Source organism: Sinohyriopsis cumingii, chromosome 1 (assembly GCF_028554795.1).
Source record: "Sinohyriopsis cumingii isolate HCF-2022 chromosome 1, ASM2855479v2, whole genome shotgun sequence".
Taxonomy (NCBI): Eukaryota; Metazoa; Mollusca; class Bivalvia; order Unionida; family Unionidae; genus Sinohyriopsis; species Sinohyriopsis cumingii.
In genome coordinates, this window is record NC_142961.1 from 101,372,672 (window position 1) to 101,386,541 (window position 13,870).

A 13,870-nucleotide genomic window follows, 5' to 3' on the forward strand; every position below is an offset into this window, starting at 1 on the left:
GCAAGTATAGATCAACTATCTTTCCCAGTTGTATTTCTTCCTTTATGATGTTATATTGTATCTTTTAATTTGTTTTATGGTTTTCTAATTTTGACGATGGAATGGTGTACTATTTAGATTTTGTTTAAAAAAAAAATAATTTCTCATTTTATTATTCGAGTGATAATATGATCGTTCCTCATAATAGGTTTTAAAGATGTTGATAGGTAGGTTACGCTCGATCCAAGGTTCACGCTTCTTTATTCTTTATGTGTTTCTCCTGGGTCGCATTAGGCTTCCTTCATTTAGTTTATCTGATTATGCTTTATTGAAAGATCCAAACGTATGTATGAGACCACATTATTGTGCAGTGGTCAACCATGCAGTGCGGGAGCTGTATGGATTTTAAGATATAGAAGTTAGTAGGGTTTTAAACTAAGTGTTATACAGTATGTATTTGTGTCTCTGTTTTGTCTGTTTATGTTCTACATGGCGTGTTTTCAAAGACTTTTGATGGGCCTGTCCACTTCGCTTAGCGCCATGTGACTTAGCCCCATGATGTCATCGCTATTTACTTCCCCCTTATATTTTCCCTGTATCCCTTACTATATATGTCTTTAGAATTTTTTTTTCATAGAAAGAAAAAAAAAAATAAATTACAAAATTCTTTTATTGTTTTCTTTCTTCCTTTCTTCCCTTTTCTCTTTTAAAAAAAAAGTTATATGGGTTTCTTTGAAATATTTGAAATATAATTTGAAATTTTCTTTAAAATATGGCTGTTGTGGGGTGCGAGGAGGGGGTATGGGTATGGCATCAGCTCGCAATTGCGCTACGCGACCCTTCGGTCTGTCATACCTATTCCTCTCTCCCCCAATTCCAACATAAATTGCGTTATATCAGCCTGACGGTAAGTATCTGTTCGTCGTAAGACGTACTGAGTTCGTATTGTGGTTAATATTCTTATTTTTACGGCGTATCCTATTTAAAAATCTTTATCACCTGTTCACAGGATATCATCGTAGTTACTATATAGTCTATACATTTTTAGAACGATTTTGTTTTCGTAGTCTACATCTATGAATAAAATGTTATTTTTGTTATACTTATATTTTTTTGGCAAATTTCCATTATTAACTTTATCCTATTATGTTTAGTTTTTTTACATTGGGCAATCGTATGTAGTTTGGTGAAGTTCGCTGTTTTACATAAAGGGCATTTCGGCATTATCCTGAGCATACGACGTTTGATTGCTTCTTCGTCTGTTAGCCAGGTGTTGTGCAGGTATTTAAAAAATTATACTTTGTGTTTGACAGATCTTATTTTCACCAATTTTTCCAAGTGTTTGTCCAATTTACCCCCCAGTTGTCCTGCTCTAATCTACATTTTATATTTTTGGTTACCTCCTCTCTAATCCAAGCGTCACTTTTACTTATTTCTATTTTCCATAAATCTGTTTTGTCTCTATATTTTAAAATTAGTTCTCTTATATATTTAAATTTGCGTGGCACTTCAATTTTTTATATTAATTTGTTATTTTTGTATATCTCTGGTCGGTTTCTCAAGGTGAAGCCGAACCAGTAGATGTACAGTGCTTCCCACGCTGTAGCCGGGTCTGATTGCAATTTTTTAATCTATTGATTATGTTAGTTAATTATAGTAGTAGGGGGCTCGGCAACCCCAAGCCCCCTTTACTTTTGGCCCTATATAATGTCTCTTTTTTTACATAATGCATTTTATGATTCCATATATAATCTATTATTTCCTTGTCTGTTTTGTTTAAAATAGTATTATCCGTATATATGGATTTAATTATGTAGTTAATATTTGAGTATAAATAAGTCTTGGCCACTTGGGCCCGCTCCATGATACGTAATGGCGCCATGGCCAGATTTTCATATTTTCTCTTATTTTGTTGATAATATGTTCATAGTTTTCTACAGCTTCTTTTCTTTTTTACCAAAGTAAACCCTTAGAGCCTTTACCGTGTCTCTCAGTAGGTGTGTGTGTGTGTGTTGGGGGGGGGGGGGGCAATCCAGGGTGGTTGCCCCTCCAGTTAACTATTTTTAAGATTTCGTGCTTGTTGTGGTTTATTTTGGAACCCGACGCTTTACCAAATTTTTCAAATTCTTCTACTAGATGCATATAGCATTTCCCCTCTCTTATAAAGTTGGTGCAATCATATGCATGTTAGAGCATTTTTTATTCTTTTTTAGGTTTGGTATTTGTATGCCTTGCATTCAGGGGCGGATTAAGGCTCACTGGTGCCCTAAGCACTGACAAATCTTGGTGACCCCCTCCTTTCAACGTACACCTGGGAAGATAACCCTAGGGTGTACCATGATCAAGAAACAGAACATTATGATCAATTGGCACTAGTTTTATCAATTTGTTTTTACAAATCTTCATTCGCTTTTTTTTTTCTTTTCACCCTTTTCTCAACTTTGTGGTGCCTCCTTTGGCCCTGGTGCCCTAAGCAAGTGCTTAGTCTGCCTAATGGTTAATACGCCCCTGCTTGTATTTCTGGGTTGTTTCTTATCGTGTGACTTAGGATTTCTATTGCCATTACGTATTGTAGCATTGATAGTGGACATCCTTGTCTCACTGATCGTTTTATTTCAAATTATTTCGTGCATTTCCCGTTTAATTGTACACATGAAATTATCCCAGTTTGTAGGATTTTGGTCCATTTCAGAAACTGGGTCTGAAACCAAATTTTTTAAAAACATTCTTTATATAGTTTTGTTCAAATCGGTCGAAAGCTTTCTCCTGGTCGAAGAGTACCATAACACTCATCATACATGTTTCATTTATGTAGTTAATTATAGTTTTAATGTTTAAAATTTTGTTTTGTATATCCCTCCCCCACAAGTTTGATTTACAATAATTATTTTGTTTATCCTACCCGTTACTCTATTTGTTAAAATACTACTTAAAATCTTATAGTCCGTGTTTAAAAGTGATATGGGCCTCCAGTTTTTAATCTCGTCTCTATCCCCTTTCCCTTTGTAAATAAGTGTGATAACTCCCTCCCTCATAGATTTAGTCATTTTATTTTTACTTAAAAATATATTGTTATACAAAGCGTTTAAGATCGGGGTCAGTTCACCGTGGAACTTTTGATAGAATTCCACGGTGAGTCCATCGTTCCCTGGCGATTGTTGTGAGTGTAGATATACTTTTTGTGATTTCTTGATCTGAGATGACGTCATCACATTGGTCTCTATGTTCTGTTGATGTCATCTCACAGTCGACATTTTTTAAGTAGCTGTCGATTGTGCTGAAGCATATGTTCTGTGTGGTGTATAGTTCTTTATAATATTGGGAAATATTATTTAGGATATCTTCTTTTACAGTATGGGTTACATTGTTTATTTTGATTTTGTTTAAAATTGTATCACCCCCTTTTCTAAATTCTTCTCGTTTATATACGTTTTTTGCCTTGTTATAGATCTCTATAAATTTTCCCGCCCTTATTATTCCCCCCTGATTTTCGTCTTCTTCAACGATAATAATTTTGTCTGTCAATCGTTTTTTTTCTCCATCGTCGTTTGTTGTTTTGCTTAGTTCAAATTTGAGTTCGTGTTTGTCTTTTTTCTGTTTTTCCGCCCTCTATTTGAGTACTGAATATATATTCTTTTCATTATGTTTTTCAAAAACATCCCAATCAATTATTATATTAATATTTTCTTCATTTTTGAAGGTTTCAATTTCTTTTTTTATTTTATTATTTGGCCCATATTTTTCTATTATTTTTTTTTTCATTTTTAGGTCAATAGTGAACATGAAATGGTCTGATAGTTTTTGGTTGGTTATTGCAGCATTAATATATATTAATGGATCATAAAAATTCCCGTAAAATTTATAAAACCTGCTAGACTGGTTTTATGTATAGTTAAAGGTAAATTCTCTTCTTAAAATGTTCAGTTTTCTATGAATGTCATGTAAATTGTGTTTATTTAATAAATTTACCATTTCAGTTCGGTATATTTTGTTACTTGTTAGATCAGCCGTTCTGTCAATTTCGTCCCCTACCCAGTTGAAATCTTCCCCTATGATTAGATTTTCCATCGAATATTGTTGTAGGTAGGTATGTAAGTTTTCTTTAAAATTAGTTTCTTATTTTTATTAGCTGGCATGTACACATTTATAATATGGCAATTCAACATTTTAACATGTAGCAACCGTCCCTTAAAAAAATTCCCCCACCTCAAACCTTTACTAGCTTACTGCCTGTTTTATTAAAAAATATTATTGTTGCAACCCACTCTAATATCATTGTTTGTAAAATTGTTGCATATCTTTATTGCGTTAAGTTTGTCTTCTACTAAAATTTTGAATTCTGGCTTAATTCCATAGTGTGTTTCTTGTATCATTATTATCTCAAAGTTTGTTTCTTTGGCTATTTTGTCTGCTTTCGCTTTGTATATCCCCTTGCTGTTGATAGTAGCGATCCGGAAGTTTGTTTCTTCCATTTTTGCTTTACTCCCAGGTGCCGCATCACTTTTAAATATAATTTAATTGTATATATTTCAGTTAAAGTTATTATATTTACACACACACCAGCACGCTCGACAAAGAGCGCTTGAGTAATATACAGTTTGATACATCCTACATGGTAGTGGGCAGGAATATATATATAGGTCGCTATCCTTCTGGACCGAAGTAGTAATATTGTTCCAATGTTACCACTCGACGTCCTCGATTTGTGCTTCATCGTATTTGCAGTCTATACACTTAAAGTTACAATGGAAAAGTGTACATGAACATATTTATACCATAGACAGAGCCTTGAAGTACTACTTATTTCGGTTTAGAAATGTAAATTAAAAAAAAAAAAAAAAAAAAAAAAAAAATTATAAAAATAAAATAAAAACCCGGCTTGTGATAGTTCATTTCGATACATTTGCACAAGAGCATTTGACGTTCATTTTGATGTCAATATTATTTATATCGACTAAGTGCGATTTGTTTTCAAAGTTACTTTATTGCTGGTAGTGCTTCTGTTTTCAAGTTCGATATATAATAAAACCATGGAGCAGTAGTAATAAAACAAATCATGAACAGCAACCATCATCATCATCATCGGGATTATTATTATCGTATATGTTGGTCACAGCTATGATCATTAATAAAAAGCGGTTGAAATATGAACAAGATTCCATCTCTTTAAATAGCAAATACCCTAGTAAAGTGTGTGTGTGTGTAATTTTTTACGTAGCTTTAAAAAAATGCAATCATATCGCTACCATGTCTGCATTGTGACAGTTTATAATGATGTGTAGCAATGTGGCATCATGCCACAAACATACAGCATTTTGTCCCACCCAATCCCATTATCCTGACACCTGTCCGACCAATCCGAACACTAACCTCTTAATGATGGGCGCCAAAAGAGGCAGCTGCTAGTGCCATTTTTACAAGTCTTTAGTATGATTCGGCCGGGGTTTAAATCCGCGACCTCTCGCATCCAAGGCGGACGCTCTGTAGAGACACTGCACCACCGAAACGATCGCTTAACAAAGAATGTACGATATTGGTTCCTGTTGTTCTTGACAACTCGACCTGGAGACCTACCTGAGGGAAAATGAAGGCGCATTATAAGGTTATAATATACGAATCCAGAATTTTTTTGATAATTATAATTTTCAAGAAAGTTAGTGCCTGTTAGAATTTGACAAAGTGTGCTTGCAGTAGCGTACTAAGGGGAGGGGGAGTTTACAACATACTTCGATGCTGACACTACTGATTTCAAGCATAAAATTAAAGCTAAACAACAGCATAACATGTTAATATATTTTATTAAGTACGTCTTCATTTGTCTTACCGTGCGCCAAATGCCTTCCTACACGAACATGTTCCACATAGGTAAATAAGTTGTACCAATCGTAAACGACCACCGATTTCGACATATTTGATATCAATTTATAGGTTTCTCATCAGTTTAAATCGATCTATGCCACACACACACACACACACACACACACACAATAAAAAAATATGGCGAAAATGAATAATAAAAAGTTGCTATTTGTGACTCATTGTCGCTTGCGACTTTACCGATCTTCGTATCCTTGATGCTTCCATCCTTGCCGTTTAGGATGGTAGCACATAATTGGATGCTAATACTATAGATTTGAAGCATATAATTAAAGCTGTATAACAGTAAATAATATGTGTATGTATCTTATTAAGTAAGTCTTCATATATATGTTCGTGCGCCCAATGCCTTCCTATACGAACGGTTTCGATATAAACGAATAAGTTATACCAATAGTAAACAAACACCAATTTTGACAATTTTCATATTATTATATAGGTTTCTCATCAGTCTAACTCTATCTGTGCCAATAGACATGTGTTAACATGCAAAATACAAAAAAGTGTACTTTTTACTGAATATTGGGTTCGACTTTACTGATCTTCATATCCTTGCTACGTTCATACAGCGTTCCCGTTCTGCGATGGTCGCACATACTTCCATGCTAATACTATAGATCTGAAGCATAGAATTAAAGCTGTACATAATTATAAAATATGTGTATGTATCTTATTAAGCACGTCTTTATCTGCCTTTCCGTGTGCCTACATCTGACCTATACGAACGTTTTCCATATGGGCGAATAAGTCATACCAATCGCAAAGAAAGAACGATTTTAATACGTTTGATATCAGTTGACAAGTTTTTCATGAGTCTAAATAGATCTGTGCCAATATAAATGGGTGAAAATGCAAAATAGAAAAGCTAATATTTTTCACTCAGTATCGCTTGCAACGTTACCGATCATCGATTCCTTGCTACGTCCATCTGCCATTCCCGTTTTGCGATCGTATCACATTTTTACGATGCTAATTCTATAAATCTGAAACATATAATAAAAGCTGCACAACGGTAAATAATATGTGTGTATGCATCTTATGAAGTACGTCTTGATTTGTACGTCCTTGCGTTTAGTGCCTTCCTAACCAAATATTTTCCATATAGGTGAATAAGTCATACCAATCGCAAACAACCAACGATGTTGACAAGTTTGATATCAATTGATAGGTTTCTCATGAGACTAAGTCGATCTGCCAATAGACATGTGTGAAAATGCAAAATCAATCGTTTTGTTCTTTTTACTGAATATTGGATGCGACATTACCGATCTTCATATCCTTGGTACGTGAATCTACCATTGCCGTTTTGCGATCGTACCACATATTTCGTTGCTAATACTATATATTTGAAGCATGTAATTACAGCTGTACAACAGTAAATAATATGTGCATGTATCTTATTAAGTACGTCTTCATTTGTCTGTCCTTTCGCCCTCTCTTCCTATATGATCGTTTTCCATATAGGTGAATAAGTCATAACAATAGTAAATAAACCCGGATTTAGACAAATCTGATATCAGTTGATATTTTCTCATCAGTCTAAATCGATTTGTGCCAACATAAATGTGCGAAAATGCAAAATAAAAAAGTTTATATTTTTGGCTCGGTATCGGTTGCGACTTCAACCATCTTCATATCCTTGATACGTCCATCAACCATTGCCGTTTGCCACGGTACCACCTACTTCAATGTTAATAGTATAGATTTGAAGCATATAGGGAAAGCTATACAACAGTATATAATATGTGTATGCATCTTATAAAGTACATCTTTATGTGTCTGTATGTCAGCTCAATGTCTTTCTCAATGTGCGTTGTCCATATAAGCAAATAAGTTACAACATTAGTAATTTTTTTAAAAACGCGATTTAGACGAATTTGATATCAATTGATAAGTTTCTCATCAATCTAAATTGATCTGTGAAATATATAAATGTGTGAAAATGCAAGTAAAAAAGTTGATATTTTTTACTCGGTGTCGCTTGCGATATTACGGATCATCAACGGATCATCATATTCTACCTACGTGCCTCTACCCTTGCCGCTTTGAGATGGTACCATATAATTCGATGATAATCATTTGAATGTTAGTGCTCCTAGATCTTTACAACACGAACGTTTATCTTAGAGTCGAATAAGTCATACCAATCGTAAGCACACAAAGATTTTGACAAATCTGGTATTATTTGATAGGTTTCTCATCAGTCTAAATTGATATATGCCTACAGAAATGTGTGAAAATGCAACCTAGAAAAGTTAATATATTTTACCCATTATCCTTTGCGACTTTACTATTACCAATCTTATATTCTTGTTACGTGCCTCTACCATTGATGTTTTGCGATGGTATCACATATCTCGATGCTGATACTAATGATATGAAGCATATACTTAAGCAATAAAACAGTAAAAGTTATGTGTATGTATCTTAAGTACATCTTCATTTCTCTGTCCGTGCGCCTATATCCTTGCAACATGATCGTTTTCTATAAGGCTAAATATGTCATGTTAATCGTAAAAAACCCCCAAAGATTTGGACATATTTGATATCCATTTATTGGTTTCTCATTAGTCTAAAACGACCCGTGTCAATATAAATGTGTGAAAATGCTACCTTGAAAGTTGCCTTTTTTGTCTCGGTATTGCTTGAGACTTACCGATCTTCATATCTTTGCCACTCGCTTCTACCCTTGCCGTTTTTTGATGGTTTGTATATAATCAAATAAGTCATGCCAATTGTAAAGAACCACCGATGTTAACACATTTGATATCAATTTATAGGTTTCTCATCCTCCAAATCTTTCTGTTTTTAAGAAACGTTTTTCTAATTCAACTAACGGGTCATCACGCTAAAATTATGCTACTGACAAATGTCATCTTAATATCCTACATACTAAACTTAGATAAGCAGGTAGTCTCCTGAATTCCGACCTTTACATGGTGAATTTAGTTAACTCTTTCACGTGTGCATGTGCTTATGATAATGAAGAAGTTGAGCACTTTGTCTATTGCCCCTTACCTAATGCCAAAGATCCCAGCTCTTTCGCTCTACCTTTCAACACACTTCTTGGTTAAGTCTAGATTTATCATTGAAAAGTGACGTGACTACCCAGCTACAATAAGATGTCTTTCTGCTTGTGTGATGATCCGTTAGTTAAATTAGAGAAACGTTTCTTAAAAATAGAAAGATTTGGAGGATTTCGGATAGCATCAGGGAGAGAGTTCTAAAGACGAATCGTATATGGTAAAAGGTCGTGTGAAAATATAAAGTTTGGTAGAGATTGGTGTGATACTTTGAGAGTAACGTAGACGATAATTAGATGCCTCATATCTCCTTTGTGGAAGAAGTTCGCTTAAATAGTTAGGTACTTGAGTATTTATAATCGAATACATAATGCATAATCTCTTCCTTTTCCTTCGTTGTACAAACCAAAGAGTTTCCGCATAAAGAGACTATCTAGAAGAATTAATGGTTATAGATCTGGAACGATCCGTGCATCTTCCATCTGATTTTCCCCCCTTTATTCTGATCTTTCCGAATCTTCAATAGAGCAATTATCCCAGACTCCAGAAGTATATTCTAAGGTTGGACTTATGAATAGTGTATATAATTTAGCCGAAGTCAACAATTAGTCTGTATTTAGACGGTAGTGTTTTATCTCCTTTCTTATACATCGGTATGTCATACGCTAGCTTGCACTATGTTAGGAACACGCTGGCTGGGAGTGATTTATTTAAAAGTATTTGCAATGGAACATACATTTCTTCAACTATACTTGTACAAGTTTATTACTTATTGGATTGGTTCCAGCGGTTTTGTTTAGGTCAAGACTAGTTATTACATCAATAATTTCTTGTTTATATATAATGATGGCAGAAATAAAAGTTTGATTTCTAACTTCAAAATGCGGTAACTGTTTATCATAATTTTTTAAACGTGTAACATATCAAACTTGCGAGTTCAACAGATCGCACTTCTCCTGATCACTTTTTGCAAATTTAGATGATCATTTCGTACGTTTCAGTGGAAGTAATAGGTTCCATGTCTTTGTAGAATGTACTTGTTATCTCATTATTTTCCAATAAGGTCGAGGATTTGATCCGATGGCAGGGGTTGAACCTGCATCCTTTCGGTCGCAGGTCTGAGACGCTAACCACTGAGCCAATGTGGCTCCTCTTAAGATTAATATACCCATATGATATTTTCCAGTATCATACGTAACTATATGATACGTTTAATAACACCCAATAACTCAGCAAATGCCGGCATGACGACATATGAATTGAAGGTGTAATGACGAATGTAATTTAAAGTCAATTATGTAACCTATTTTTATGCTTTTTATTGAATATCATTTCTGTCATGTGATACACATAACATAATCTTACATTTAAGATTATTTAAAATGAAATTTATGAAATTCATTAAATAGTTTCAATCTTTTGCGACTCTCGTAAAAGATCCTTCATTGTTGTTCATGTAATTTTACATGTCATTATATTCCTTTATTGATTTGCACTTTGGTTATACAAAAGAGACAACTTTGTTACAAAAGAGACAACTTTTGCAATTTAAAACTTATTTCATCTATACTACACTAGTATAGCTCATGAAATGAAGGCAGTTTACTTGGCCTCTAATTCATCTATAGGGAATGATACCTGCGGGAGACTGCTCTATCTGATCAGTGTGTAACTATGGAAACGGTAATTTAGTGACCTCTTCTCCAGCATCGAGCTTTAGGTTAAGACTGAAATTCGTTGTCTTATGTAATGTTCTGTCTCTGCAGTTTAAAGCTGGGAGAATTATACAAAGAGAAAAGCAAGTAAACCCTTCTGTAAACGGAGCAAACTCGCACTTTTACATTGTAAAACTAATTTCTCTTACAATCATTTATGAATAATTAAAAATTACTGAGTAGTAACTAAGAATATATAAATTCTTTAGATGGAGACCCAAATTTCATTTTTTAAATTATCGTATTTTTTTATGTTTACTTTCCAGATACATTTTAAAAAAATTTCTCAAGAAAATATGAAATCTAACAAAAGATGAACGAAAGTCTTATTATTTTGATTTTTTGTAAAGAGCAAAGAAAGAAAACTATTGATGACATAACCTTTCATCATGACATATACACACTAGCCTCCACAGAAGTACTTTTATGACAGTACGGTTAAAATAGAAATAAATATGCATATCCAGTTGTAAACTTTCCCGATTTATGACTAAACATTTATACTGTGATAGGGTATTCTTAGTAAGTAAAATGTGTATTATACAATAAATGAATAGGAGGTATTCGATGAATGGACTGCATGCATTTCAGGTGCAGTGGCTACTCAAGATTATTTACTGATGCACAAACTAGTTAGAGTTGTCATACTTGTTGTCATTCCAGGGATACTGACAGTCAGTGATTTCCACCTTGTAAAATCTTTCCTCTAGGGCGGACAATAATAATAGTTTCTGAAGCTGATTTTATTAGCAATGGTTTGCAAAACAACAACAAATATCCTTGTGTTTTATCAACTCATTATGGTTCCGCTGCTTTGATAGAACAAAAAGGAATGCTCTTTATTGTTTTATGAATGTTATGCCCTGTGACAATGGCCAACATTATGCAGGTCACGATCACTTTGGCATAAACTTATTTTATGCATGGCAGTTGGAAACTACGAAAATCTTCTTAGAGGCGAGCTGTATAATCGGCAATTACATTGTTATTCTGAAAGAGTTCTGATAACTAAATAAAAAAGTAGATAAATAAAAACACCAACTTTTATCATTAAAAGTTGCCAAGTGTTGTTTATACATTGTACGTGGCGTAATTCGTAAGTTTACTCGGCATCTTTTCAACTCAGTAACGCCTGGTAACGGTCATAATTTTACCTAAATATGTGGGTCCTTTGAGAGCATCGTAAATGTATGGAGGAAAAGAAATTGTCTTTTATGCTCATCTCAAAAGATTTGTTTGTATTTCTGCGAAATAGTCATGCCTAACCAAAGAATAGCAAAGAAAATCCCCCCCCCCCATTGTAACTACAAAACCTTGAACAAGTGCGAAGTTACCAGTTAATTTTATTGTTTGTTTCTATTTTTCAAGTTGTCTTCGTGTGTGTAAATTGAAAGCTTGTTATTACTAGTCAATATCGTCAATCATATTTGCTCCATTATTCCATGCAGATAAGAAAGGAACTAATTTTGTGTTGAATTTGTGCCCCCAACCCCCACCCCACCCCGGCACGGTACAATAAACAAACACTTGATTGAAAATAAAATAAAAGAAACTAACCTTGCATTGTTATAATGTATTCCTTCTTTTTTCATCATGCGAAATTTAGAGAACAAAATATATCAACGAACTCCGTAAATGTAGCGGATGCCGGCATGCGTATGCATCCTTACTGTGTGTGTATCGCTAATGTCAAATAAAAAAAAAAATATCGCAAAAGAAACGAAAATATCACCAGATTGCTTGAAGGCGCCTGCCATTCACGCATGATAAGTTACAAGGTGCAAACGGACCAAGATTGTATTGTATCCAGGTTAACTATACGACGATATCTCGCAAATAAAAAAAAAATCATTATTTTAAAGAACATACAATGTGACTGCAAATGATAATCTTTCGCTAGTATGGGTTACGAAAGTATTATTATTTATTTATTTTTTTTTTTTGGGGGGGGGACGCACCAGACAGATGCACCCCCCACCACAAAAAATAAAGTGTTTTCATGTACTCTTGTATACCCCAAGATGTGTGTGCTTGTTTAAAGTTTTAAAAAAGGAATTTTGATCAAACGTTTAGTTTATAATTAGTCCCAGTGTTTTCTAAAGGGTAGTAGTCTGAAACATGGGTCTTATTCCCATTTTCAGATTTCATATCCTTGATTTTTAGTGATCTTTGCCAAGGATTTCCTATGTTCCGTGTATGCTATGTGTATCAATGCTATGGTGTGTGTATGCTACATAGTCTGTGTATAGGGACAGCAATACTATGTCATATTTGTCCCTGTTGTCTTAATATATATTTTTCTATGGACTTTTCAAATTTATTTGTTTGTCCTGGTATAAATTTAGTTGCTTTTGAATTAATTTCAATTTAGAATTCCGGCGAGATGAACGGTATACTACCAGTTGAAATTAAAATAAAACCAATTGTTTTATGTGAGTGACTATGGTGTGGCGTTTCTCACATTAAAGTCTATTTTCAAAATGAGGCAGGTTGTATTCGAGTCAGGGTCCGCACTTTCTTTAATTATTTGTGTTTCTCCCAATTCGAGTTAGGCCTCCTCTCTAGTATTTCATTTATAATGTAAAAGAAGTAAATATCCAACCCAAAACCCCTTAGGAAGCTTTATACATTTACGGGTTTGGTTTTAGCATGAAAAACGTAAGTGACATCTACAAAAATAATAAACTGGTAAAAAGACTAGAAAAACCAAGGACCTTTAGAAGTATAAAGGAACTTTTATGTAAATATAGGGAAAATGAGGAACTTTGGGGAATTGAAACTAAGGAAACATATAATTGGATAAGGGAAAACTTAACCTCTAAAATTAAAAATAAAGTAGAGGAGGAAATATCTCGGTTAATTGGGACAGACCTTGGAGGTACTGGACCAACATCGGCTCTCCAAAAATACAAAGCTTGATATTCAAATATCTACACGACATATGGCTGACTGGTAAAGTGGCACTCCGAAGGAGAATGATACGCATACATGTAAAATATCTCATGTGCAAATGTGCGAACTCCACAAAATATCATGCGATAGCACAGTGCGAGTTTAGGAAACAAGACAGGATACAATTATTATGGAGATATCCAAGAAATAAGAATACAGAAGAAACCAAATTTTATATCAAGATGGCAACTTTAACAAAAATTTAATAGGAAAAATAACAGATTACATAACTAAAACCATGATGGCATGTGACCAAGTCATAAACATAAAAAAATGAATAGGCCAATTTTTTTGTAATCCTTTCAAATTAATTAGAAAAAAGAC